The following is a 24896-nucleotide window of genomic DNA, read 5'->3' as shown; positions in this document are numbered from 1 at the left end:
TCAGGTGTCCCTGCATACCCTCACAACCCCAGGATGTCCCAAACATTTCACTCTCAACCCCGGGAGTGTCGTTTCCATTCCATCAATATGCTATGACTGAGTTGACCGCTGGGAGGTGAAGCTTAAGAAGGCCAACATGGCCCCAGTGTCTCTGTTCAGCAACACAGTTCTCTCCTCCCCCACAGCCTCTCCGATGAATGGGGACAGTTTATCAGTTCAACAGCTGGACAGAATCTGCTTTCTCACCAGAGCACAGACACAAAGCACAGCTTTATTATCACATTCGAGTTTCTCACGGGAACAGTCTTATTAAATCATTTCTCTTTGGGTTTTTTTCCCACTCCTTGCTACAGCCAGAGCTTCTTAACATCCAGGGTTCTCGCACTCTGTCCCTGGCTTGAGAGGGGAAGGTTTGAGTCCACCTTCCCCTTTCCGTTGGAGGCCAGGTAGTGGGGGAAGGTGGAGGATGCAGCACAGAGTTTGGAGATGTGGATACAGACTTTACGGGGACTGCAATGTCACAGCAATTGCTCTGCAGAAATGCATTCAGAGCCTGTCAGCATGGGGTTTGATAGGGAAGAATTTTGACATACTTAACCCTTGTCATCAACCATGTTGCTCTCACCCATGTGGAAAACCAGCTGGCTCATCAGGAAGGATGTGGCCTCTTGTCATGGGCTGGGATGGTGGAATTCACATGGCTTCAGGTTAGCATTCCTTACCAGAACTGTATAAATATCAACAGGCCTTCTGCAACTTGGAATTACATTAGAAAGGCTCCTGCAATCCAAAGAAAAAATCTTTCATCCATAACATCCTTTCATTGCTATCATAGCTGGTGGTGAACTCATAATGTATGCCTACCTTTGTAAGGTACTGGTCATGAAATCAATGATAAATCAAATGACAATTTTGTCCATTCCAGCTGTTGGGTGAGGGATAAAAATTATTCGGGACACTACAGTGGGAAGGGGCTCTCCTGTTCATCATGAGATGTTTGGGAATCTCCCTTATGCTTTCCCTCCCTTCATTTTATATGCATCTCCACCAGTGTGTGCCAATTTAACCATTGGGAATAGATACTGACTGTTCATCCTATCAATTACTTTACAACCCTCTATCAGGTCTTCCCTCAGCCTCCTAAACTCCAGAGAAAACAACCCAAGTTTGTCCAATCTCTCCCCATAGCCTATACCCTCTAAACCAGCTCACATCTTTGCAAATCTTTTCTGCACTCTCTCTACATTAGACCCATCCTTCCTATAGACTGTGTGAGTTTAGAAGAATGAGGGAATGACCTGACTGACACACAAGATCCTGAGGGGGTTTGTCATGGTAATTGTTGAAAATGTTTCCACCAGTGGGAGGAGCTCAAGCAATGAATAAAGGGGACATCATTACAAGATAAAGAGCTGGTCATTTAAAATGTGGGTGCAAAGAAATTTCTTCTCTCAGAGGGTGGTGAAATGCTCTGCACCTGAGAGTGGTGGGTCATGAGATGTATTGAAGGCACTGGAGAATTTACGCTCGACAAAAGGTTCCCACCTTGGGAGGCACAATGGCAGAGCTAGAAGGGTTCAGACTTGCCCTTGGGCACTGTCTCTGTGGAAGCTGCATGTTCTCCCTGCGTTCAGGTGGGCTTCCTCCCTCCACATCCCAAGGACAGGTGGGTTGGTGGGGGAATTGGCCGCTATAATTTGCCACAGGTGTGCAGGTGAGTGGGAAAATCTGGAGGGGGCTGATGGGAGTGTGGGGTTAGGGGAGAATGAGTGGGGATAGTTGATTGAGGATCAGAGCCATTGTGCCCTATCACTGTGCTGTGCACCTCTCTTTGATACTGTGATACCACCTATGCTCTAACCTCTGTTCAGGAGGCAAGATTGGTTCCAACAAACTGCACCTCAGGCAGAGATGAAGAACTACGTTATACTTTTCAGCTCAGAATGGTTAAGGACAAGGTTGGATACTGTCAGGATATCTCTCTCACAGACAGCAGATCAACTAACCCTGGGTCAAAACCTGATACCATCTGTTTGTTGGGCTGACTGCTTCCCTAGTCTTGAGGGGCCCCTGATGAAGGCCTGAAACACCTCATATGGCTACAAGAGCTGACTCTGGAGCATTCTCTGGTTAAAGTGATCCCACAAGCAGATTCCTTTCCCCTCTCACCTCTTCCCAGCAGGATGCCTGATGCCAATGTTGGGAGTCTGTTCCTCAGGCTGCATTGTGTCCTCTCCAAAATCCATTTGTTCTGCTTCACGCCCAGCTGCAACACCAGCCACAAACAGTCCCGCTTTTATTCACTGTGTCCAAGGATTACAGTAACCGTCGTAACGATACTGCAGTGCCAACACCACTCACAGCCTCCACTGTCTAAGGCATTTGAATTGGACCGCAATTATTTCAGATGTTACTGCATTTGTTTCAGAGCCTCTCACAGTTATTAAATTTATGTTCAATGATTCAAGATTCCTTTATTGTTATGTAATAAAGACACTGCAATATTACATGGAATTTGTTTTAGTTTGCCATAAGGCAGACAGATTCGACATCGGCAGAAATTGCCTGAAGTGCCTCTTACAGTCAGAGAAAGAGAAGCAAAAGAGCGTCCCCTCGGAGTCACTGAGGGTCCATGGATTCTACAGCAGCTCTTCCTCAGCCACACAGAGTCCAGTCCAAACCATTAGCAGCTCGAGCTCTAGATTCGAGATCTGAATCTCTGACACAATCAGTGCCTTTGACACCTTCTTCCATCCCAGTTCTGATACCTGGTACCCCTTCAGCCAGTCGAGCCAGTCTCCAGCAGTCCACAACCTGGTGTGAATACCTCAACCACAGTCACCCGCCGTCCACAGCCTGTGTGATTCCTCACCTCGAGTTACCAACAGCCCGCTGCTGTGTGTTTCTTCCACTGCAGAACCCCTCACTGGGCTGCTGCTGTGGTCACCATCCTGTGGACCATTTCCTCTGCTTCTTCTCAAACAGGGTGTGTTCTCCCCATTTTCCGGTCCCCTGCCCCAGTCCTCTGCCTCTCTGGGGTGTGCAACTCCCCATGGTCATTGCCAATCATAGGCGCTGCCATCTTGGGTGCAGACCCCGTGGTCACAGAATTGGAAAAAAAAACAGTTGGCTCCATTTATAGGCTGCTTGAAGCTTGTATGGAGCTGACAGCTGTAGGAATGGGCAGTTGGACCCCGCAGAAGCGCTGTGACTCTACTCCCTGTCCTCCGCCTCTCTGGGGTGTGCAACTCCCCATGGTCACTGCCAATCATAGGCGCTGCCATCTTGGGTGCAGACCCCGTGGTCACAGAATTGGAAAAAAAAACAGTTGGCTCCATTTATAGGCTGCTTGAAGCTTGTATGGAGCTGACAGCTGTTAGGAATGGGCAGTTGGACCCCGCAGAAGCGCTGTGACTCCACTCCCTGCCCTCCGCAGGTCTGCAACAGAAGCAGCGCTGCTGTTCCAGTAGCTCCAACAATGCCGCCATCTTAACTCATTGCAAATGAGCCAAATACAGAGATAGCATTGTGGGTGAGTGGGTGCGGGGGTTGGCTGTGTTTGTGTGTGCGCGCGTGCAACGTCTTCCAGCTCAAACATGTACATAGATATATACAACCTGACGAAACAGCGTATATCCAGACCATAGTGCACACACACACAGAACACCCTACACACAAATGACATGCATTTTATACTTTAAGAGATTCATGTTTCAAGTTTTCTTTATTGTCATGTATGATACAGGACTTGTAATACAATCTAAAGTTGCCATCTGCCTGCAGTAAAGCAAAGTGTTGCCCGGTGCATATTACAGTACCAGAGAAAGAGAAACAAACAAGAATCCCTTCACAATCATGGATTTACCTCCAGGATACTCACAGCCTCTGCAATGGCAAAGCATCCTTTTTGATCCATCAGCCACATGAGCTACAGATCCAAACCTCTGACACAGTCAGGAAGCTTTCAGTGCCCGGGGCCCTCTGGGAGCTCTTCTTACCCTCAGCACTCTCTCGAATCCCGGCTTCGATATCTGGTTCCCATGAGGCAGTGTCCAGCAGCATCAGCCACTGAGCCCCTCGCTAGTCTGCTGCCGTGGTCACCGCCCAGTAGGGTTATCTCCTCTGCTTCTCCTTCTCAATGGAGGAGGCTCTCCCCATTTGTGGTCTGCTCCTCCCCAGAGTTTGTGACCTCCTGTGTCCGCTGCCAAGCAGAGATGCCACCATCTTGGGCAGAGACCCACAGATGCAGGACTTTACTGTTGGCTCCATATTGACCTCTGATCTGATGCTTTGCAACTACCATCCCACAGTAGGATGTCGCCAGACAAGACACTCTCTATTATGCTCCTGTAGAACTTTGTTTGGATGTTGACTGGTAACCTTGCCCTCATCAACCTCCTTAGGAAATGTAGTCACTGGTTCACCTTCCTGACAGATTTCTTGAGGTAAAAGCCCATTTTTTAAAATGTGGGTTCCAGCCCAAGGGCCCCATCATGAGAAGATCTTGAACTGCAACCTTTCCCCATTGGGTCTTACCACTGCCCTTCTACCAATGCCAAGGGAATGGGTGCACCTGCCACAGGTGGATTGGTGAGGAGATCAAGTAATTTTTTTTCCTCCCTCATTGCTTGCCACCGATGCAGTCTGACAGACAAGAAAATGAGTTTATTGTCATGCACATTGTACAATGAGCTTGTGCACTGAAATTCTTACTACAGCTGAACAGGAACTTTTAAAAAAAAACTACAATATCTAAACAAACCAACTGCAAAATCTAAAAGTGATATAAAAACATAGGACTGAGCAGCTCTGTCTTCTTTTCCCAGGGCCACACCCATGGCAGCACTACTGTTTCAGCAATTCTGGTAGCATCATTAATTTTCCTTTCAACAGGAAGGTGAGCACCAACCTCCCTTCTCACTCAGTTCCCAAAGTTTGCAATATGGATATTGATGACATGACTTGAGCCTATTATCCCTTTCTGTTTGAGACTTCGTAACATCCAAATTTCCAAACCCCTCCATCGAAAGGTGGAACTCAGTCATGTCATATTAGTGGTCTGAGGGTCAATGAACAAGAGATGAGTAAACAGCCAGTTGTCCTCCTTCTGGGACAGAGGAAACTCTTGTCCTGACCTCAGGATATCCTGACATTCTTTACAACTAACCCTTTATTGAATGATCCATTTGGACCCAGGAGGCAATGCAACCATCACCACCTTTGTTTTCCAGTAATGGTTGATAAATGCTGCGGAGCAATTGAGCAGAACTACTCTGCTGTTCTTTGAGATAGTGCCTTGGGATCTTTGACAAGGCGCATGGAGACTCAGGCAATGTCATGCAGCAGAGAGAGAGGGAGATACGGCATGATGGCAGATCCTTTCCACAACCATCCGTGCCACCTGTTCACACCAAGCAGAAAGCAGCATCTGTGGAGCAGAGGGATGGTTGAGGTTTCAGCTTGAGACCCCCCCCCCCCCCCCACATTCCACACACCCTGCTGGAGAAACTTGGTGCATCAAGTTGGAGACAAAGACTGGCTGACTTTTCAAGCCAAAACCTTTCATCAAGACTCTTATCGAGGTTTCAGCTCAAAACATCAACTATATTTCCCAACACATGCTGCTGAGTTTCTCCAGCAGATTGTGTTTACCTTCCAATTCCAGCATCCAAAGTCTCCCGTGTGTTTACCCTCGACACTGATCTTACTTTAATCCCTGTTTTTATTCTCCCCACATCCTCGTCAACCCCTCCCAGATTCTACTACGCATCCAAGGGATAATTTACTGTGGACAAGTCATCTGTGGCAAACCCCATGTGGTCACACACCTGATATCAGGATCGACCCCAGGTCTCTGGAATTATGTGGCAGAAGCTCTACCAGCTGTGCCACTCTGCCACCATTCACTGACGATGTAGTAGCTCTGCTCAGATTCACTAAAGACTTTTATGAAGATTCAGGGATAGAATTTGAACTCATAACGGTCTGACAGAAGTGTGAGTTACAGCTGACACTGAAGATCAAGGCAGATGAAAGTGAAATCAAAGCTCCTAATACCTCAGGGATAATTTGTGGTATGATGCTTTTGTTAATTTAAAACGTTGACACAAAGTCAAGCCTCTTAAAACCCAAGATCAAAACCAGCTTGAATTTCAGTGGTAGGACTTCAGGCATTGTCTGATGAATGCAGGTGTGAGCAGCTGTGTTTACCAAATGACATCATTCTGATCCAGTTTACAATGGCAGGAATTGATTCAGCGTGTCCTTGAATTGGAATTCGGTAGTGTAGGAATGTGAGCAATATTTATAAAGCCTTCCTTTCCATGTTAGGTAAATAAGAGATTGGTGTTCAGTTCAGAATCATGTTATGTTAATTGCTGTCCTCTTCAAATCTATGGAGATTTTCATCACGTCCTCTCACTCATTGATTAACACGAGTCCAGCCAAATGATCTGTTTGTCCACTCTTCTTTCAAGAACCAGAACCACCTGGCTGGTGGTGAGAGGAGCCCTGCCAGACAGATCTTCCTGTTCAACCAGAACATCACCTGCAATGCACGTTGTCCTCAAGATGACTGCAGTGGAGTGGAGAGTGTTGCCCACCTCTTTGCAAAAATGCAGATTTGCTAAGAGCGTGTGGAGATGGATGGAAGTCACAGTTCATCCCCAGCAGCAGCATGGCAGACGACTCTATGCTCAACGGGCTTTTCCTGCGGACGCACAGAGTCAGAACTCCAGAACTGCTGTAAGACGGTCAACCTGATGAGAGCTGCCCTTTGGCCTGCCTGAAACCTCTTGGTCTTTCAGCACACAGAGATGTCAGTGAGGGAACGCTGCCCACTGGCACATACCAGGCTGCAGGAATACGTGTTAAGGGAGACATTGAGGTTGGGCACAGCTAACAAAAGGGCACTGTGGGGAATGACCACAGTCTAGAGTCCTCCCATTTCCAGGCATCGAGGGACCAACCGAGGGGAAGCCCCTCAAACATCGGTGGTTGTGGGGGGGGGGGGGCGGGGGGGGGGGGAGTCATGACCAGGTGCCACATTGGTGGTAATGGTGTAGATAAAAATAAATGCAACAATGTACAGTGATGGGAATGTATAGACACAAAATTAAGGGCGAGAAAAGACTTTGAATGGTTGTCGATAATTTGTGAATAATATCATTATTTAGTTTTAAAAAAACTGCTGGACGAACTCAGCAGGTTGAAGCAGTATCAGAATGGTCAACATTTCAGGTCATTGAGGCATCGGAGAAAATGGCGGGATCATGGACACTCAATGTTTCTGAGGGCACTTATATTTCTCATTCTCATCTCGATAGAGGCACTGGACTAGTGGTGCCTTTTTGTGTGGTTTCACAGGGCAAACAAAGGAAAACAAAATTTATATATTTTGTGTACATGACCATAAAAGAACCTTCAATCTTGAAAAGAGACCCAAACACTCCACTTATTTAAAAATCCTTTATTGTCATGTAACATCCACAAAACGTGCCCTTTGCTTGTCGTAAAGGCATTAACAAAAGAAAGAAGGTCCCTTCACAGTCACCAAGTGTCTGTGGATTCGACTCCTGGACATTGATATCCGTGTTTAAAAAATACATAATTCTCCCGCTTTTATAGGCTGTCAGCATCACTTCCAGGCAGCAGGAGCCCATGGAAAAGAGCCATGTCCCTGTTCCCTGCTCTACCAGGCCCACAGAGGCAGCATCGCCATTATTCAGCTTCGGTAGCCTTGACATTTTGTTTCTGTTTTACTAAAGTATTCACTTCATTAACAGGCCTGGAAGTTCAAAGCAAGAGCCAGTGGAGGAACACGTTGCAATGTTATGCTGAACAGACCTGCACCTAAATGGCTGGCAGAAGCCCCTGTGCCCTTTTTGACCAGATAATATACAATCAATGTACAAATCTAGTTTGTGGCCCCTCCACTGGAAGGAATGACTGGACTGGAGAATTACAACATACTTACCCAGCACAAAATCCGTCCATTCAGCCCACTGCTGGTGTTTATGCTCACCAATTGTCCAACCCCCATCCACAATCCATCACACTGGGATGTGTGAATTTAATATTTCTCTGGGTATCAAGGCAGCCCATTCATCATCCCAGTCGCACAAAAGTTCGACCGGTGCTTTAACGTGGAGGGTCAAGGAGAACCAATCCTTTGATCTCCAGTGTAAGCATGGCTAATTGGCAGGCAGACTATGGTGGATGGTGAACACGGTAGCAGACCAATGAGGGGCCCAGTGGTTGAGGAACCCACACAGGCTGCAGGTGACTTGCAATCGAAGGGCCCACAAAGGCTGTGGGCTGCTGGAGACTGGCTCATGGGATTCAAAAGGGTGCTGAGGGCAAGAAGGGCTCCTGAAGGGCCTCAGGAGCTGAAGGCTTCCTGATCATATCAGAGGTTTGGATCTGGAGCTCAAGTTGCCGATGAATCGAACTGGAGTCTGAGTGGCTGAGGGAGGGCTGGAGGTGAATCCACAGACACTCAGTGACTCTGAAGGGACTCTCTTTTGCTTGTCATTCTCTCGAACTGTAAGGGGAACCGGGTAACACTACTAATGACTCTGTCTGCTTTAATGCAGGCAGAAGGCCATTTCATGTCATATCACTTGCTCTGTACTATTTCATGATAATAAAGGAATCTTAAATCTTCAGATAGTGTACACAACTGAATAAAGTTATTACATTCAAGTGCTGAAAACAGATGCCGGACACAGGTCCAGTCCTTCTATTGACAATTCCCAAGTGAAAGGCTGCTCAGCAGTCCTGTGAGAGAGTCTCCAACCTCCACAGTTTCCCATGACAGTAGTATGTCAGAGAGTCTCGTTCATTCGAAGAGACGCTGTCCCAAGATCAGCTCAATCTGAATATACACTGCCTTATTTTCCTAACCATGCTCCTTAATCTTTGTCCCATGTCTGGAGTTTTGAGCCCCCTTCACAAATTCTGTTGTTTTCAAGCTCAATTTTTAAAAAGTTCCTTCATGATACGCAACTGTGCCTTTGTCAGCTCGCAGCCAAGCTTCAGATTTCCCTTCTTAACTCTTCCAGACATGACACCTTTAGGGGTTGGCATGGTTGGTATATATATCAGTCAGCGCAACACTGTTACAGCACCAGCGATTGGAGCCAGGGTTCAAATCCCACGTTGTCTGTAAGGAGTTGGCACGTTCTTCCCATGTCTGTGTGGGTTTTCCCCAGGGGCTCCGGTTTCCTCCAACCATTCAAAACGTACCAGGTGTTGTAGGTAAATTGGATGTAAAGTGGGTGGCATGGGCTCGTGGGCCAAAATGGCCTGATGGCGAGAAGGAGGGAGAGATGGCCTGTTACTGTGCTGTATGTCTTAATTTATTTTTAAAAAAATTAAATGGGGATGGCGAAAAGGAGGGGGGAGCCCTCAAGGTGGAGGAGAGGCTGGATAGGTGGTTAGGTGGAGGATTTGGAGGGCGAGGGGTGACAGGGAAAGTGAGCAGGTGAGCTGGAAGCAAGTGTGTGGGTCAGAAGCTAGGATGCAGATGGGAATGAGTAAGGAACTTGCACAAGAGTCCAAATCCTTTGTGGATATTTCACAAGTTACATTGCTTGAGGAAAATGTGAACTCCCTAGTAATCTGATATGACTGGAGGCCTGTGCTTTGTAATGTGTGGCCAGAATCTAAGGAGCATTGCTTGTTGTCATGGTGGACGTGGGTTCCACTGTGGCCTTCAAGAAGAAATTGGACAAATATTGGTGGAGAAACAAAAACATCTAGGTTCAGGAAAGATATTGTTAAGCTGGAAGAAGTGCCAAAAAGATTCACTAGAATGTAGCTCCAACAGGTGGGCTTGAATTATAGAGAGGCTGGATGAACTTTGAGTTTTCTCTCTGGAGAGGGACCTCATGAAGTGGTGAAAACAAGCTAAATAGTCATGGTCTTTTTACTACACAATGGCAGAGTCAATGGAATTGCTGCTTTATTACTTTAGTGACACAGATTCGATCCTGACCTCCAGTATTGTGTGTGTGGAGTTTGCACGCTCTCCCTGTTGCCGCAAGGTTTTGCCCAGGTGGTCCAATTTCCTCACACATCACAAAGACACATTTGTCACTCAGTTACTTGCCCCTATTGAGTCAAGAACGTAAAACTAGCGATCAACCAAGTGGTGGATGTGGATTTGATTTCCACATTTAAGAGAAATTTGGATAGGCACATGGATGGGAAGGGGTTGGAGGGCTATGTCCAGGTGCAGTTCATTGAGACTAGGCCAAAAAATAGTATAGCGTAGACTTCTGTGACGTAGTGTTTGATGGTTCTGTGGAATTCAATCGAAGTTTTTATCCAAATGTGGAAAACCTTTAGGGCAGTTGAGGGTATCAAAACTGACGTATTGAAGGAGATGCAATGGAGAATGCAAAGTAGCTGATGGAGTATTAAAACTGGCAAAGATCCACTGGGCTTAACAACCAATCTCTCTCTGTAAATATATTGCAAGACAACCAAAACCACAAGCAATCTACAATGCAACATTAAGTCTGCTTCAATACTAACCTTGAACACTGAATCTAAGATATTATCACACTCCATCGGTTTCTAGATTAAGCAAAAGCCCAGGGGTACAGCATGAGACAGCAAGAAAACATAGAAATGAGAATTCCATCAGGGTAGTCTCAGATAATTAATAATTAATAGAATAAAGCCATGAGATGTCAAATCCTTTAAATATCAACTCAAACATTGATGCCCTGCTCCTTTTCAAAATTCAGATTAATCCATTAACCACAACATGGAAAGTACAGCCTTGAAATTGCATTTGTATTGCTAACAGACAAAGCTACTCTTCGACCCACTGCTGTGGACATGTCAAGCAGTGATATAAGGCTGTGGTCCCAGCTGATTCGGCTGAGAATTGTTGGATGATGACCCCATCGTTGATCAGGTAAAATGCAGATCTGCTATGCCCAACAACACCAAATACCTGCCCAACTTGCATCCAAACTAATTGCTCTCTTCTTCGCTGCTGGGGCCTGAGTCAGCCATTCTCAATGGGGACCCTATGCAACATCACACCCGCCCCCCCTTCCTGGGAGGAGGGAGGGTGGGGTGGTGGGAGCTACAGCACATTTAAGTAAAAACCTTGTTTTCTTCTCACCTGATGTAACATATTGTTAATTTTTTTGTGTGTAGTCAGTAGGAGAGATGAATGGAAGAAACTAAAACCTTACTGCTTCACAGAGCTCACCAACACCCATTCTCTAAATTCCTCTGTCTCCGTCTGCACCTAGAATGAGGACTTCTACGCCAGATCATCAGAGATGTCTTCCTCCTTTAAACAATGTGGCTTTCCTTCTACCACCATCAACTTCGTGCTCACGCGCATATCCTGTTACCCTCACATCTGCCCTGGTTCTATCCGCCCCCACATACGACAAGGACAGGATTCCTCTTGTCCTCATCTATCACCCCACCAGCCTACTCATCCAACTCACCCTCCTAAGCCATTTCTGCCACCTGTGTGATCCCATCACTAGACATATTCCCCTCTCTGCCATCCGCAGCTACCGTTCCCTCCGTGATTCCCTTGTCCACTTCTCCCTACCCACCAATCGACCCCTTGGGTCCTACCTCTGCGATCGGAGGAGATACTCCACTTCCACCCACAATTCCTCCCTCGCCACTATTCAGGGCCCCAAAAAGTCTTACCAAGTGAAGCAACATTTCACTGCAGGGGTCATCTACTGCATGCAGTACTCCCACTGTGGTCTCCTCTACATCAGAGAGACTGGATGCAGACTAGGAAATCAATTTGTTGAGTACTTTGGCTCTGTCTGCCACAATAATGTGGATGTCACAGTGGCCACCCATTTCAGTTCTCCATCCCATTCCCTTGCTGACATTCTATCCATGGTCTCATGCACTGCCAGACTGAGAACACCCGCAAATTAGAGGAACACCTCATCTTCTGACTGGACATCCTCCAATCGGGTGGCATTAATATTGGCTTTCGTTAAAACACCCCCCCCCCCCCCCCACCGGCTCCATCCTTCCCATAAATATAAATTCTTACCTCATCCATTATCATATCCAATTAACACCTTTTGTTGGTCTGGATTCCTCTCTCATTGTTTGAATTCAGAGACTTTCTGAGATTTCCTGCTTCTGTCTTATTCTGCTTGTTCCCTGAAGAGGGGCTTAGGCCCGAAATGTTGGCAATGGATCTTCGTCTCCTGTAGACGCTGAAAAGACTGGCTGAGATCCTCCAGCATTTCGGTATGTTTTTACTACAATCACAGCATCTACAGTCTTTCGTGTTTCACTCACAGAGAAGGCGCCCAGAAACTTTGAGCAGAGTCCTAGGGGAGACCATAGTCGAAAAAAAAATTTGGCTGACCTAAGGTATCCATTGCCCACTACCTCTATTCTGCAACTGAGGACCCACTCTTGTGGTATGATGTGCGTAAATATAATCAGCAAGTCATGTGATATCATCAAATGAATGACATACATTGCATTAGTCTGAGTGAAGTCCATGTTCAGAAGCTCCTGTTTTGTTTTAGTGATAATTGCCAGCAGAATTTACTGGTTTATAGACTGCCTCCTTGCAGGTAAGAAGCCAAAGGTGGATACAGGTGAGAGGGTAGAATAAAAAAACTCTGAGAAGAGATGGGGGAGAGTGTTGAGTGGTGAGAAGGGTGGCTCTCTGCCAGGAGAAGGGAAGGGGAGCCATAGGAAAGGAGATAGGGATAGGGGGTGAGAGAGATTGGGGAGAAGGTTAATGGAAATTGGAGAAGTCAATATTAATGTTGTCTGGTTGGAGACTGCCAAGACGTAACAGGAGGTATTGATCTTACATTCTGATGATAGGCCCAGTTTAGCAGGACATGAACCCATGGACAGACATGTCGGCGGGGGAATGGTGTGTAGAACTAAAATGGTTAGCCACTGGGAGGTCCTTGCTGTTGCAGTGGACAGAGCAAAGGGTTCAACAAAGGGACCCTGTAAATAGAGTGGGCCATCATCTCTTGCTTCCAAATCTATGATGAGATGTTATCAGCCAGCAGCACCTCAAGCTGCTTAGAGTCCCTCTGCCAATTCCCTGTGACCTTACAGGTGCACCTAGGGACCGTGCAGTTGCAAGTCTTGGAGCAATCTTCTTCTCTTTGTACAGGCCCTGGACCTGGTTGGTATTACAAGCACCTCTTTCTCAAAGTTATCAAGTCATGATCTGCCTCTTTGTGTACCCCTGACAGAACAGATGGGTGCTGGACTTGACCACATCTTACCAAAGCCTCAAGGAGAGTCACTGACCTCACACCAACTGCTATCCCTACCCTTGGACAGTTTGATGGGGCAGGGTGAAGAGTTTTATTCTGTCCCTAATTTGTGGTGCCCCTGCCCTGGGACTATTTAATGGGCTAGGGTGACTAAGTGTGCAGTCCATGCCCTGGGGTCATTTGATCCAACAGCCCAGAGGGGACTCTACTGTGTATTCTTCTTTCTTGTTGCTAAACCCGGATTTAGGTTATTCACATTAAAGGATTTCTCTGCTGTGACTAAACCACAAGATAGAATGGATTTATCTGAAACTGGCATTATGAAAATGCCACACATTCAAACAATCCCATGGTAGTGGCACTCATAATGCAAGTGTATTCAGTGTTCCTTAAATCTGGAACATTTGTTTCTCCAGCTGTGCATTCCCAGTCTCCATTGATATCCGTGCAATAAATTTAGTTTTACAGCTGTGTGCTCAAGAGCTGTGAACAAAATACAGTTAGAAACCATTCAGCTACCAGCACCTGAGATTCAGTGACCCATAGGATTTAAAAACAAAGGCAGTTTACAAGACGTGGCATTAAACAACCAATGTTGAGAGCACACAGCCCCTCTACCAACCATGACAGGTTAAGAGAGAGGGTACATACACCTGTACTGGCTACATCTGACTTTGAAGTGACATCACAGGGTTTGCTTTCCCTCATTACAACCTTCTCTTTCTTTAACTAATTAACCCTTCCCTTTAGCAAACAATTGCTGGGGTTATTCAACAGGTCAGGCAGGATCCATGAGTAGAAATGGTCAGCCAACATTTTGAGTTGGGGGCTGATATAGAGACTAAAATGGGAAGGGGTGACATCAAGCTTATCAAGGAGGGAAAAAGAAGGGGGTGGGAGGATGGGGGGTGGGTTTAAGACATGATGGGGTATAGAATGGGAGAGGTGGAGAGACAGGTAGTGGGAGAGCCACTGGGAGGCAGATGGGAGGGGGGTGGAGGTGGGAAAGGTTAGAATGAAAAGAAACGAGGTAGGCTAAAAAGATTCAGGTTTCAGAATTATTGTGAGAATATTTGCCTGATGTTGCATACAACTCTGAGATTCTATTTCCTGTGGGCAAAGGCAGAATTCCTGGTAGTGAAAAGAAACGGTGCTCAAAATACACATGTAAGCAAATAAAGAAATGTAAACAGTCTGTGCAATACAGACAGAAAAATAATCAATAAGGTGCAAAGTCTTAATCAGTCCCTGATTGAGTTTGTTGTTGAGGAGTCTGATGGTTAAGAGGTAGCAGCTGTTCCTGAACTGAGATCTGAGTCTTGTGGCACCCTTTTACAGTTCTTTTATTTGTTTACATGTTTTACACTGTGTACAATTTATTTTTTGCACTACCAATTAGTGGTACTTCTGTATGCCCACAGGAAATAGGAATCTCAGGGTAGCATGAGATGTCATGTATGTACTCAGGTAATAAATCTGAAACCTTTCCTGATGGTAGCAGCGAGAACAGAGCTTGTGCTGGGTAATTTGGATCCTTGATGATTGCTACTGCTCTCTGACGGCAGTGTTCCCTGTAGATGTTCTCGATGGTGGCTGCCTGTGATGCCCTGGGCTGTGTTCACTACCTTTTGCAGGGCTTTATGCTCAGGGGTATTGGTGTCTCCCGTACCAGACCGTGATGCAGCCAGTTAGCTCAGTTTCCACCACACATCTGCAGAAATTTGCCAGTGTTTCCAGAGTCATACCCAACTTCCACAAACTCCTGAGGAACTAGAGACTTTCTTCACAACACCATTAGTGTGTTGGGTCCAGGAAAGATCCTCCATGATAGTGACTCCCAAGAGCTTAAATTTGCTCACCCTCTCTGCCTCTGATCCCCCAACGATCACAGGATCGTACACCTCTAGTTTTCCCTTCCTGGAGTCAGCAATCAGCTCCTTGGTTTTGGTGACATTGTGAGGTTGTTGTTGGTGCACCGTCCAGCCAAGTTTTCAGTCTCCCTCCTGTATCCTGACACATCATCCCCTTTTATACAACTCACTACCATGGTGTCATCAACAAATTTGTAGATGGTGTTGTTGCTGTACCGAGTCACACTGTCAAAGGTGTAAAGTGAGTCGAGCAGGGGGCAGATGGAAGAGATGGAAACAGTAGAACCAGATAGGTGTGGGGGTAGAATATCTAAGAGAAATGGATGTTTATGTCATTGTGCTTATGGTTGTCCAGGAGGAAGATGGTATGTTGCTCCTCAAGTTTACATTTAGTGTCACCCTGGCAATGGATGAGGTTGAGGACAGAGATGCCTGTGTGGGAATGGTGAGGCAAGTTAAAATGGTTGGACCCACAGACAGAGTTCAAAGTTCACATTTACTGTCAGTGTACATGCATGACATCACATGCAACTCTGAGATGCTTTTCCCGAGGGCATGGCAGAGCGCAGGAATCTAACAAAGCAGTTGGCTGATCAATGTAGAGGAGGCCACACCAAGTGCACAAAATGCAGAAGAGTGGGACCCCTCTTTTAATTTCTATTTCACCCGTAAATGTTAGTGTTGTGCCCTCCCAAAACAGAGACCTATAATGGCTTAGTATTTATGCATTGTGTTCAGGATTGCTTTTTGCAGCGATATGTTGAGATGCCAACTAGAGGGAGAGTGGTGTTAAATCTGTTGTTTGGGAATGCAATGGGGCAGGTGACGGAGGTGAGCGTTGGAGAGAACTTCAGATCCAGTGATCGTGGGTCCATTAGCTTTAGCTTAATGATGGAAAGGGATAGGTCAGATCTGAGGTTGAAGGTCTTCGAGTGGGGAAGGCCAGATTTGGAGAAATGAGAAGGGATTTGCAGAGAGTTGTATGGGCTGATATTTTTGCCGGAAAGGATATAGAGGAAGTTTGGGGGGAATTTAGGGGTGAGATTTTGAGAGTATAGGATCTTTATGTTCCAGTCCAGACGAGGGAGCCGTGGTTTTCTGGTGAAATTAAGAAGTTTGTTTGGGACAAGAGGGAGGCCTATACTAAATATAAAAAAACAAAGGATCGAGGAGATATATGGTCGTTACTTAGATTGCAGGAAGAACCTTAGAAAGGCAAAAAGAAGGTATAAGGTATCCATAGCTAATAAGCTGAAGGTGAATCCTAAAGGTTTTTACAGATGTGTGAACAGTAAAAGGAGGGTTAAGGATAGAGTAGGTCCACTGGATGATGGGACCGGTGGACTATGTGAGGAACCGTATGAGATTGGAGAAATATTGAACAATTTTTTCTCGTCTGTATTCACGAGGGAAAGGGACATTGGGCTCTATGAGATAAGTGAGGCAAAGGGCTTAGTTATGGAGAGAATAGGGATTAGTAAAGTGAGGGTTTTGGAGCTTCTTGGGTCAATTAAGGTGCATAAGTCTCCTGGTCATGATGGGATTTTTACCAGGACTTTAAGGGAGGTCAGGGAACAAATAGCGGGGGCACTGACCGTGATTTTTCAAAGATCACTGGAAGAGGGGGTGGTACCACAGGATTGGAGAGTTGCAAATGTAGTTCAGTTGTTCAAAAAAGGCAGTAGGTGCAGGCCAAGTAATTATCAGCCAGTAAGTTTGACTTTGGTGGTGGGGAAGGTTAAGGAGGGTATTCTTCGGGATAGTATATACACATATCTGGATAGGCAGGGATTGATTAGTGGCACCCAGCATGGGTTTGTAAAAGGAAAGTCATGTTTGATGAACCTTGTTGAGTTTTTTGAGGAAGTGACAAAAAAGGTGGATGAAGGAAGGGCGGTTGATGTGATCTATTTGGATTTTAGTAAGGCTTTTGATAAGGTTCCGCATGGAAGGTTAATAAGGAAGGTTCAGTCACTAGGAATTAGTAGAGAGATTGTGACATGGGTTCAGAGGTGGCTGGGAGAAAGCCAGCAGAGAGTCTTGGTGGACAACTGTCTGTCAGGTTGAAAGCCTGTGGCAAGCGGGATGCCTCAGGGATCGGTGCTGGGTCCCTTGTTGTTTATCATTTATATTAATGATTTAGAGGAAGATGTGGTTAACTAGGTAAGCAAATATGCGGATGATACGAAAATAGGGGGAGTGGTGGATAGTGAGGTAGATTTTCTTGGATTACAGAAGGATTTGGTTTGTTTGGAAGAGTGGGCTGAAAGATGGAATTCAATGTAGACAAGTGTGAGGTGTTGCATTTTGGTAAAAATAACTAGAAAAGGACATATACAGTTAAGGGGAGGGCATTGAGGTACGCAGAGGAGCAGAGGGACCTGGGGGTTATGGTACAGTGTTCACTGAAGGTGGATTCCCATGTAGACAGGGTGGATAAGAAGGCATATGGTATGCTGGCCTTCATAGATCATAGTATAGAGTATAGGAGCTGGGAGGTGATGCTGCAGCTGTTTAAGGCATTGGTGAGGCCAGGTTTAGAATACTGTGCTCACTTCTGGTCTCCAAATTATGGAAAGGATATAGATAAGGTGGAGAGGGTGCAGAGAAGGTTTACAAGGATGTGGATTACAGGGAGAGATTAAGGAGACTGGGACTTTATTCATTGGAATGTAGATGACTGAAAGGGGACTTGATAGAGGTATTTAAAATTATGAAAGCAATAGATAGACTAGACATAAACAGCTCTTTCCCCTGAGGGCAGGGGAGGTTGGAACAAGAGCCCATGAGTTAAGGGTAAGGGGGAAAAACTTTAGGAGAAATATTAGAGGTGGCTTTTTCACTCAGCGAGTGGTGGCAGAATGGAATTAACTTCTGAATGAGATAATTCCGGGAGGGTCCCTTCTATCATTTAAGAGAAGGTTGGATGTGTACATGGAGGTGAGGGTGTTGGAGGGTTATTGGCAGAGAGCAGGAGGGTTGAGCTAGTGGCGTTGTTCTAGTGAACCGGTGTGGACTCGATAGGCCGACGTGGCCTGTTTCCGCTCTGTAAATGGTTATATGGTTATATTTAAATCATTTCAACCAGGTAAAGAAATAAATCTTACATGAGAGGGTCAATGCCTGGAATGGCACATGGGCTTCAAGTTCAGTAGCTGTTAAGTTTGTAAAATATTGGAGTGTGAATCTTTACCTCCTGTACAAATTCAGCCTTACGTTTACCTCTCACCATAACACCTCCAATGTTCAATCCCCATTGGAATCCCCCCATTCCAATAACAACAGGTCAGGCAGCGCCTATGGAAAGAGGAACGGTTAAGATTTCAGGACTCTGGACCCTTTTTCTAAAGTAAGGGAGAGAGAAAGCAAATTTGCATGAATTCACAGAGAATCTCATTTCCTGTGGCTGTCTTATTTTAAAAATTAGACATATAGTGAGGTAATAGGACCTTCCGGTCATTCAGTTGCCCATTCAGAGCCACTCTTCAGCGCTTGACGTCCTGTTTTGCGGAAACTGCCAAAATGTTTGGCCTGGAAGTCAGCCTGAAGAAAACTGAGGTCCTCCATCAGCCAGCTCCCCACCATGACTACCAGCACCCCCCACATCTCCATCGGGAACACAAAACTCAAAACGGTCAACCAGTTTACCTATCTCGGCTGCACCATTTCATCAGATTCAAGGATCGACAACAAGATAGACAACAGACTCGCCAAGGCAAATAGCGCCTTTGGAAGACTACACAAAAGAGTCTGGAAAAACAACCAACTGAAAAACCTCACAAAGATAAGCGTATACAGAGCCGTTGTCATACCCACACTCCTGTTCGGCTCCGAATAATGGGTCCTCTACCGGCGTCACCTACGGCTCCTAGAACGCTTCCACCAGCGTTGTCTCCGCTCCATCCTCAACATTCATTGGAGCGCTTTCATCCCTAACGTCGAAGTACTCGAGATGGCAGAGGTCGACAGCATCGAGTCCACGCTGCTGAAGATTCAGCTGCGCTGGGTGGGTCACGTCTCCAGAATGGAGGACCATCGCCTTCCCAAGATCGTGTTATATGGCGAGCTCTCCACTGGCCACCGTGACAGAGGTGCACCAAAGAAAAGGTACAAGGACTGCCTAAAGAAATCTCATGGTGCCTGCCACATTGACCACCGCCAGTGGGCTGATATCACCTCAAACCGTGCATCTTGGCGCCTCACAGTTTGGCGGGCAGCAACCTCCTTTGAAGAAGACCGCAGAGCCCACCTCACTGACAAAAGGCAAAGGAGGAAAAACCCAACACCCAACCCCAACCAACCAATTTTCCCCTGCAACCGCTGCAACCGTGTCTGCCTGTCCTGCATCGGACTTGTCAGCCACAAACGAGCCTGCAGCTGACGTGGACATTTACCCCCTCCATAAATCTTCGTCCGCGAAGCCAAGCCAAAGAAAGAAAAAGAAAAAAGGACCTTCCGGTCCACGAGCCCATGTCAACCTATTAACCTACAGGTCCACACACTTTTAGAGTGTGAGAGGAAACTGGAGCACCGGGGAAACCCCATGCAGGTCATGGGGAGAATGGACAAACTCCTTACCATTCGGCATCAGATTCGAAGCTGGGTCTCTGTTGTTGGTAATGATTCTGCACTACCCGCTCGTTACCTAAACCCTGCTGCCTACAGTTATTTATCCGTCTTGCCTGGTTTTGCCTGTGCTCGCACAGACTCTGGAATATCCTTCCTCAGTTTGCTCCAGCTGCCACTTGGGGTTGATAATGACTCACTTTCAATGCCAGTTTTGCAGATCCCTAATTAGGATCCTGTCACCACTTTGCTCGTTCCTCTGTGGCCCGGACTCTCTTTTGAACCTACCTTTGAGCGAACTTTTGGCTAGGTCCTAGTTTCTAGGTTTCTTGCCCCTTTTCTAAAGTGGGCCTCCTGTACTCAGCGCCACTCAATTTCCCAAGACTATTACAGGGGTCCGTAAATGACCATTCCTTTCCATTCAATCGGAATGGAGATTTGATTAACTGTGTGTAAGGAGTTTGTACATTCTCCCTGTGATCACTTGGGATTTTTTCTGGTTGCTCCAGTTTCCTCCCACCCTCCAAAAACAGTGCTTGTAGGTTAATTGGTGTATTTGGGTAACGCAGGATTGTGGGCTGGAAGGGCCTATTACTGTGGGTGCACCTCATGACCAATCCTGTTTGGAAATTTATTCTCAACAAATTGTTCCATTATTTAATGGTTGTTCTACAACCCCTTTAAGGGCCCGTAGTGCTATTATGAATAGTGTTACAATTCCATTATTAAAGAATGAGGGTTTTTTTTTACTCTGTTAATGGGCAGAGCACATTGAATTATTCATGGTTCACCATCACTGTACACTCTCAGGGAATGTTAACTATGCCACCACCATAAATGAGAGTCTTGTGAAGATAATCCATGGCAATATTCTGCGGCAGCATCATATGGATATTTAAGACCATAAGTCATAGGAGCAGATGAAGGCCATTCAGCCCATCGAGTCTGCCCTGCCATTTCATCATGAGCTGATCCATTTCCCCACCCAGCCCCACTGCCCGGCCTTCTCCCCATAACCTTTGACGCCCTGGCTAATCGAGAACCTGTCCATCTCTGCCTTAAATGCACCCAATGACTCGGCCTTCAACACACCCGTGGCACCAAATTCCACAGATTTATCTCCCTCTGGCTGAAGAAATTCCTCCGTATCTCTGTTCTAAGCGGACCCCCTTCAAGCCTTTGACACCCACTTTGATGTGGGAATGATCCCAGATGACTCAAAACGTTGTCTAGCTGAGCTTTCAGAATGATATGAGAGAACCTGGAAATGCCCTCTGATTGCATCCAGCTCCAAGGGAAAAGTGATGTTTTGACCAAAAATATTCTGATTGAAAAGCAAAAAACTGCAGATGTGAAAATCTGAAATAAAAATTGAACAATGGCAATGCAGAGGTGGAACAGCTTGTTTTAAGTCAAGTTGGAAAGAACCAGGGGGCATCTGCAGGACTGAGAAAAAGAGGTGAATGTAAAGACAGGGATTCTCTATCTTTGCTTTGCTCCACTTACCTCCAGGAAAGGTTCGAAGGCAGATGGATTGCTGGAATATGCTCCAGCTTCCATCCATCTAGGGGGGTTCACTTCATGATGGAGTGTAGTCGCTCCACTTCCTCCATAAAAGGAATGCTGTTGAAAGTGGCTGTAATGGGAAGGCTGACAGAACTGATGCTGGTGCTAGCTGGGGGAGGCCGAAGGCTTGTGTTAGCTGGGGGAGGCCGAAGGCTTGTGCTAGCTGGGGGAGGCCGAAGGCTTGTGCTAGCTGGGGGAGGCTGAAGGCTTGTGCTAGCTGGGGGAGGCCGAAAGCTTGTGCTAGCTGGGGGAGGCCGAAGGCTTGTGTTAGCTGGGGGAGGCTGAAGGCTTGTGCTAGCTGGGGGAGGCCGAAGGCTTGTGCATTGTAGCTGATCTGCCCGAAAGAGGTGTAATTAGAGGCTGATGAAGAATAGAGGGGCGTAAAGTACTGTATAGGACATAGAACAATACAGCACAGGACAGGCCCTTCAGCCCTTGATGTTGTGCCAACCCATATATCCCTTCCTAACAAAAAATCATAGGTGGATCTTAAATATGAAGGGTGGGGAGTAAGGGGAGGTTTAGATATTGGCGATGGAATATGAGCTGGGGGAGTTTGCTGAAAGATGAGGCAGGGTAGTGGGAAGAAAGGAGGAGGTGATCCAAGTGGAACACCAGGACACTCGGTATGATAATAGATGGGGAGGAGGGCTGTGAAACATTGGGAGTAATTGGAGGTGTCCAGGGATTGGGTAAGGAGGTGGGCTAGCGGGCATCCTGGAGCACAGGACCTGTGGAGTATAGGAGAGCTTTTGGGACCAGTGATGGGTGGACATACATAATGAATAACCTGGCTGGAGACAAACTGGAAGATGAAGCTTGAAGCCACATGAAACAAGATGTCAGTGAAGACACGCCCAGTGGAATGAAACCTGGCTGGGTCCCACAACCATGTATCTCTGCACTTCAGAATACTCCAGACGGTTGTATTCACTCGAGGACATCTCCTGTCACGAGAAGACCAACAAGTTTTGGACAGACCTAAGGTATGATCATTCAAGCCGTCAAGTCTGAGTAACATCCTGGTGAACCTCCTCTGCAACTTTTCCAACTTGCACTGGAATGTTCTGGTGCTCCATTTGATTAGAAGTACAATATACAGATGCCATGGAAATCTGATGCCCAGGTACATCAAATACACAGTTATGCGTGGCTCCGCTAGCATAATGGGTAGCTCAACACTATTACAGCGCCACCAGCCTGGGGTTATACATTGTCTGCATGGGTTTTCCCTGGATGCTCTGGTTTCTTCCCACATTCCAAAGACATTTGGTGTATTTGAGCAGAGTGGGCTCATGGACCAGAAGGGCCTGTTTCTGTGTTGTGTCTCTAACTTAAATTCAAATTATTAAAATTAACACCTCAGAAGAGAAAAGAAAATAATAACTATTTAGTTGGTTATGGAGCAATAAAAATGTGCCATGTAAGTTGTACTGCGTCAAAAGTGAGGTTACTGTGGGGAGTTCATTATTATGATAGCTGTTGGAAAGAAACAATTCCTAAACCTGGGGGTGATGTACATCGATAATGCTTCTCTATTTCTAAACCCAATTCTCAGTAAGGCCCAACATTTCTTACTTAACTACTTGCTGCAACTGTCTGCTAACTTTAGACACCTCGACATTTCATTCTTCTGAAGTCTCTCTCCATTTCAATAATAATCTGTATTTAGATCTCTTACTGAGTTCCACAGCTTCACACTTCCCCACATTAAACTCCATTTGCCAAGTTTCCACCCACTCCCTCACTATCTATAGCCTGATAGTCTTTAAATATCTTCACATTTGAGACCATGAATCACAAAGTTATCAGGAAGGTTCAACAAGTGCTAAAGAAGGCAAACAACATTTTGACCTTTATTACAAAGAAGCTGGAGTTTCTATATAGGACCTTTTTCTGAAATTTGTACCGCGGGTATTGGGGAGGCTTCACTTGGAATACAAGCATAGTTTTGGTCCCCTTACCTACCAAAAAGGATATCGTAGCACTGAAGGCAGCTCTAAGGGGATTCACCTGACTAATTCGTAGGCTGAGAGGGTAACTTTATGTAAAGTTTGGATTGGTTCTTCCTGGTATTCTGAAGAATGAAAGGTGACTTTATTCACATATACATTTTTGTAAATGCTATAAACAAGAGGCCTCATTTCCTCAATCCCTCCTCATATAAAAAGTCCAGCTATCCCATAAGGTCATCTGCTGAAAATTTATTACATTCTCTCATTCACGGATATATCTTGATTTAGGTAAAGAGACCAACATTGTATACAATGTTCCAGATGTGATCTCGCTGAAGCCATACAGTTGTAATAAGGCATCTTTAAATATTCACAAAAGGCCAACATACCTTTTGCCTCTCTTACAACTAACCACATGTCAACTTTCAAGGACATTTCTTAATCTCTCAACCAATCTTACATTTTTCCACACTGGATTCAATCTGCCACGTGTTGCATTCAGTGAACTTCCCAAAACCCTTTTCCGAACACTACTCACAACAATAGACAATAGGTGCTGGAGTCGTCCATTTGGCCCATCGAGCCAGCACTGCCATTCATTTAGATCATGGCTGATCTTCCACTATCAATTCCCTGTCCCTGCCTTCTCCCCATAGCCCTTAATCCCCCTGTCCACATGAACCTTATCTAACTCCCTCTTGAATTTATCCAGAGAACCTGCCTCTTCCACCCACTGTGGCAAAGCATTCCACAGACCAACAACACTCTGGGTAAAAAAAAAATCTTCTCACCTCTGTCCAAAGGGCCTTGTCTGTATTCTTAAACTATGGCCTCTAATCCTAGACTCCTCCAGCATCAGGAACATATGAACAGTTCCTATCGTGTCCAACCCCTTAATAATCTTATATACCTCAATCATATCTCCCCTCATCCTTCTAAATTCCAACCCTAGTTTATCCAACCTTTCAGCATACATCAATCCCGCTATCCCGGGCCCTAACCTTGTGAATCTATGCTGTACTCCGTCAATAGTGAGAATGTCCTTCCGCAAATTAGGAGACCAGAACTAGATACAGTACTCCAGGTGTGGTCTCACCAGGGCCCTGTACAACTGCAGAAGGACATCTTTACTCCTATACTCCAGTCCCCTTTTCAAGAAGACCAACATGCTATTTGCCTTTTTCACAGCTTGTGGAACCTGCATGCTAGCTCACAGTTTTGTGTCATCACTGAACTAGAGTAGATTACCCTTGGTCCCTTGGCCTAACATTGTGAACAACTGGGAATCTCATGCACTGACCTCTGTGGTACTGCAGTAGTCACAACCTGCTAAAGACCTATTTAGGTCCACTTTCTACTCTTAGCTAGGGTGATGTTCATTGACAACATCTAGAATTGTTTTCCCTTTTCAACTGGATACTCGTTCTCCAGCATCACAACCTGGTTTGGTCATTCACGTGTCCAGGAATACATAAGCCAGCAAACATAGCTAAGTCCATCCCATCTATTGTAGACATTTATGAGAAGCCACAAGACATAGGAACAAAAATAAGCCATTCAGCCCATCAGGTCCACTGTCATTTAATGATCCACTTTCCCACTCATTCCCACTGCCCGGCCTTCTCCCTATAACCTTTGATGCCCTGGCTATCAAGAACCTATTAATCTCTGTCTTA

The 24896-nt window shown here is 45.9% G+C and overlaps 1 long non-coding RNA gene across 2 annotated transcripts in view; it reads left to right on the top strand.

Annotated features, from left to right (window-relative positions):
- Window positions 1-10763: 10763 nt before the first annotated feature.
- Window positions 10764-24896, top strand: part of LOC138762867 (uncharacterized) — a 37949-nt gene continuing 23816 nt past the window's right edge. Inside the window, exon 1 of one of the 2 annotated variants that reach the window (XR_011357223.1) lies at window positions 10764-10927. This is a non-coding gene — a long non-coding RNA (uncharacterized lncRNA). Of the gene's footprint in view, window positions 10928-12516; window positions 12594-24896 lie in introns of those variants that run through there. The other variant, XR_011357224.1, reaches the window with a different exon arrangement.

This window comes from Narcine bancroftii, chromosome 5 (genome assembly GCF_036971445.1).
Source record: "Narcine bancroftii isolate sNarBan1 chromosome 5, sNarBan1.hap1, whole genome shotgun sequence".
Taxonomy (NCBI): Eukaryota; Metazoa; Chordata; class Chondrichthyes; order Torpediniformes; family Narcinidae; genus Narcine; species Narcine bancroftii.
The sequence above is the reverse complement of the archived record's forward strand: the minus strand, read 5'-3'. Positions and strand labels throughout refer to the sequence as shown.